The sequence below is a fragment of the Silene latifolia genome, chromosome 2, assembly GCF_048544455.1.
Source record: "Silene latifolia isolate original U9 population chromosome 2, ASM4854445v1, whole genome shotgun sequence".
NCBI classification, from domain to species: domain Eukaryota; kingdom Viridiplantae; phylum Streptophyta; class Magnoliopsida; order Caryophyllales; family Caryophyllaceae; genus Silene; species Silene latifolia.
The window spans coordinates 86623043-86628292 of record NC_133527.1 but is presented as its reverse complement, the minus strand read 5'-3'; positions in this window follow the sequence as shown (position 1 = coordinate 86628292).

Sequence of the window (5250 nt, the reverse complement as noted above, 5' to 3'; positions counted from 1 at the left end):
AATGAATCATCCCTTTGTGTAGTCTTATCATGAGTTTTAATAATGTGATCACACTATTGTTGAGGACAAATACTCCAAAAACATATTATGCACTCTATCCAAAGCTGCTGGCAACGCTAACCGGTAAGCAACCTCACCCACACGATCCAAAATATCATATGGTCTGATAAACTTCTGCCTCAACGTCCCTTTCTTACCAAACCTCATGACCGCACGCATAGGAGACACTTTCAAAAGAACTTTGTCCCCAACCTGATACTCTATATCACGACGGTGTAAATCTACATAGCTCTTTCGTCAATCCTGGGCCGCTTTCATCTTTTGTCTGATCAGCTTAACCTGTTCTACCATCTCCTGTACCATCTGTGGTCCTAAAACCACTGCCTCAGCTCTATCATCCCAATAAATCGGACTCCTACACCTCTTCCCATACAAAGCCGCAAACGGTGCCATCCCAATACTTGTGCGATAGCTGTTGTTATAAGAAAACTTAATAAGGTCCAATCTGTCCTCTTAACTACCACCAAAATCCATCACACAAGCTCGGAGCATATCCTCCAAAGTCTTGATGGTCCTCTCTGTCTGTCCATCTGTCGCAGGATGAAATGCATTACTCATCTTCAAAGTAGTTCTCATCAACTCCTGCAACTCTTTCCAAAACCGTAATATGAACCTCGCATCTCTATCTGACACTATATCCTTAGGCACCCCATGTAAACGGACCACATGCTTCCTATAAGCCAAAGCTAACTGTATCTTGGTTCAAGTATCTTTTATCGGCACAAAGTGAGCTAACTTGGTCAACCGATCAACTATTACCTATATTATGTTGTTACCATATTGACTCCTCGACAAACCTACTATAAAATCCATAGAGATAGACTCCTATTTTGATTCAGGCACCTCGAGAGACTGAATCTTACCTTGTGGTCGTCGCTGTTCTCCTTAACCCTCTGACATGTCAAACATTGAGCCACAAACTCAGCTGTTTCCTTCTTCATCCCAGGCCACCAAAAAGTCTTCTTCAAAACTTTATACAATTTATCACCGCCTAGATGTACCGAATATGGTGTGCAATGAGCCTCTGTCATGATCATCTTCCTCAATTCCTCATCATTGGGTACACACCGCCTGCCATCGAATCTCACATCGCCATCTGTATGAATATAGAACCTAAACACTGTCCCTTTCTCTACTCCAGCCCTTCACTCCTCAATCTTAGGATCCAAAGCCTGTTTCCTGCGAATATCATCATAAAGATCTGGCTCCACTGTCAAGTACCCTCTAGCACCCCCTTTCTATATCATATGTATCCCATATCTCAAACACGTATATAAACTGTGCAGAACCTCCTCGATCGAGCAACACCACCTACTCGATTGAGTTGAGGCCACTTGATCGAGTTGCCCACCTACTCGACCGAGTGCCTCGACTCCAGAACCTGACCAGAATGCATCCAAAACCTCAATCGATCGAGCCACATACTTACTCGATCGAGCTGACCCCACTCGATCGAGTGCCCCTACCTACTCGATCGAGTGCCCAAAAACAGTACACTCTCCAGAAACGAAAAACAACCCACTCGATCGAGTCACCCCCACTCGATCGAGTCACTCACCTACTCGATCTAGTGCCCCCCACTCGATCAAGTCATGCTGACTCGTATACTACCCGTATGCTTGTTCAACAACTTCCCCAACCAACAACTATACGCATATATAAATAAAATAACAAACAAACGTGTATATATATATATATATATATATATATATATATATATATATATATATATATATATATATATATTGGACAACATCCTATTTCACATGTTTCTAAAAAGCCACGTTATAAATCATTCATCATGCAAATTCCGTTATTCAATCAACATACATGCTCATATTTCTTATCACCTTTCACCACAACATCCTCCATTCCCCACATGCATTCATCCTCCAATTCACACAACACCTTTTCTACATAAACATGCAACATACCTAAATAAACACATAACAATCCCAAGAAACACCCCATAGTGACCGGTTCAAAGTTATAGGGCGAGATCGCGACTTTAGGACATCTCCTAAGTCTTTGAATTAGCTCCTAACAACTCCTACCCGAGTTCATTTTATTTTGACTCCCTAAATTCATTGGGTTCATTAGTTACAGGTTCCAAAATTGTCGCTCTGATACCACTTTGTAACACCCCCATACCCCAAGTGCCTTACCAGGACTACTTAAAGCATTGAAGTGCTACCATCTCGCTTACCTGAGGCAATGTATATCAAATAGACAATAAAGAAATGTACTTAAATAAATAAGTTTAAACTGATACAAGTCCAAATCCCAAACTGATAAAACAAATACAACCGTTTCTCAAAACTGTCAAACCAACTGAAATAAACTAAGTTCATGACACAGCGAAAGACTCTATTGACTTATGTGATGACTCCATCCCAGCTATTCCTCGCGCAAGCCATTTCATACCTGCTCAATAACTTCTCACCATCCCCGAATAGATCATCATAATTTTTAAAACAATTAAACGGGGTCAATACTGATTACACAAAACATCACAGCTGAAACAATATACAATCCAAACCAGTCCACCATTCTCCATCACAACTCCGCACACCTGACTACACACTAAAGTGTATAGTCATGCCAGAATACTCATCGCAACAAGTATTCCACACCGCCAGTGGGGGACCGCAGCCGTTCCTACCTAAGCCCCGCTCATCTCATCCGAGTGATAAACTCAAGTTCCTAAATATGCACATCCCTTCTGTGGCGGGTTCTACAGAAGGCGAATAAAGGGCGTGAAGCCACTCCCGCAAGTGACTCCACTTAGCCGAGGACGCACCTCGCAAACCACAGACAGTTATACAACCAACCACACAACCAACAATTACAAAATCCAATTCCAATATAATATACAACAACAACAACAATCAATTATCAATAATGCCATGTAAACAATACTGAGTAGGGAAACCCTACCTAGAATAGTAATCACACGACCGTCACAGCAGCTAATCAATATTGTTCCTCTACGAATCCTCCTCCTATAACACATATACATACAATTACCCCCTAATCATCATAACACAAAAACTGATTATTAGATAAGAATGGATACTTCGGCTACTGTTGGTCAATTACTTAATCTCACTGGATTATTAGTAAAGAATGTTGTGGTTGAGACTCCGCATAATGATTTGGCTACCGCTAGTACCATTCCATTGGCCTCGGTTATCAATTCACCATCAACTGATTTGGGTATTAGTATCACAAAAACTTGGAGTACTATTGCTAAACCTAAACCTGGAATGAATTTGTTTTATTGTGATATGAGTGCAACTGATCAGATGGTTAGTATTGAGGAGGATAATGTGTTGGATGAAATTAAATTTTGGCAAAATACACTTATGGGTAATTTCTTGGGTTCTAAGCCAAAGATTCAATAGGTGGATGAGTTTGTTTTGAAGAACTGGAATAACATCACTAGACCAATCGTGCAATATTATAAGAAGGGGTGGTACAGTTTCAGGTTCTTCTCTGAGACGGATATGAATGAAGTCCAGAAAGACGGTCCATGGGCAATAGGGTCTGGGAATCTTATCCTTAAGAAATGGTCACCTACTTTTTCCCGGGAACTGGATTCTGTTGTACCAGCCTGGGTTTTATTTCCTGATTTGGATCCCTTTATGTGGTATGATAAGGTTCTTAGTAAGCTTGCTAGTGTTGTGGGTAAACCTCTTTTTGCAGATTTACCAATGACATATAAATCTAAGCTATCCTTTGCCAGGGTTTTGGTTGAGGTGGATGTAGCACGAGAGCTTCCCACAACTGTCACACTTACTTCTCCTTATCATGGTGAAACATCACAGAGAATCATCTACGAATGGTTGCCATATTATTGCCACTGCTGCAGGAAATTGGGTCACACAAAGGAGAAATATAAATTTACAAAAATTAACAATAGACTTCAGGAGATTAAAACTCAGAAAGTGGTTGAGGAATATAGACCAGTCCAGATGAATGATACTCATAGCACAGATGATCATGACTCAGGAAGCCATGTGCTAGGCCACTCTCCTCCTAAGTTAGGGACTGAGTCCTCTACTGAGATAGATGATTTGAGCTCAGAATGTCAGGGACTAGGCTCAACTCCTATTTCAGTTGAGAACTCTCTGCCTAATGAAAAAGAGGAGGGCTCAGAATGCAATGTGCTAGGTCAAACTAACACTGTTGTTGTTGAGGTCATTACTCTGACTGGAGAGAGGCAAGAACTGGACACTGCATAATTTGGGGTTTCTGTGAGTAATAATTATTCTGTTTTGCAGTCTGAAGGGATTATAGAGGAAATCAGAACTGAGGTCCCTCAGGAGGGGGAGCCTCCAGATCCAGGCAAATGATAATTTTATCTTGGAACATAAGAGGTCTTAATGATCCAATAAAACAGCAGGAGATTAAAGTTTACTTAATTAAAAATAATGTGGAAGTGTTTGGACTTCTGGAAACTAGGGTGAAGATTAATAACTCTGGTGCTATTATTCAGAATTTCCCTTTCTATTCTGTTATTAATAACTATTCTTACCATTACAATGGTAGAATTTGGGTATTTTTGGATTCTAGGAAAATTACACTACTTAATTCTAGATTTCATGATCAGCTTATTCATCTGCAACTTCTGCATCATGTCTCAAACCAGATTATCTATGTTACTATTATCTATGGCAGTAATGATGGTGGACATAGAGACAGGTTATGGGATGAGCTCAGAAGTGTGGCGGGTACTGTTACTAATTGGATTATGCTAGGAGATTTCAACATTGTCCGGGGAATGGGAGAAATAATTTGTCCTAACCCTCCTTCAATTACTGAAATCATGGCTTTCAACCAATGCTTATTAGATTGCTCTCTTGATGATGCTCATAGTTTTGGATTTGAACACACTTGGACTAATAAAAGAGAATCTGTTGCTAGAATATGATCTCGGCTGGATAGAGTTCTTCTTAACTCTGAATGACTGATTCAATTCCTCACTACTACTGTTCAGGTTCTCCCATTAGGAATGTCTGATCATTCCCCATTATTAGTGGAGGTGAAGGATGGTTATAAAATAAGGAGGCATTTCAGCTATTTAAATTGTTCGGAGGATCATAACGATTATAGAGGCTCAGTTACTGAAGCTTGGGATCTACCTGTTAAAGGAAATATGATCTCTTTGCATAAGAATCATTATACTGG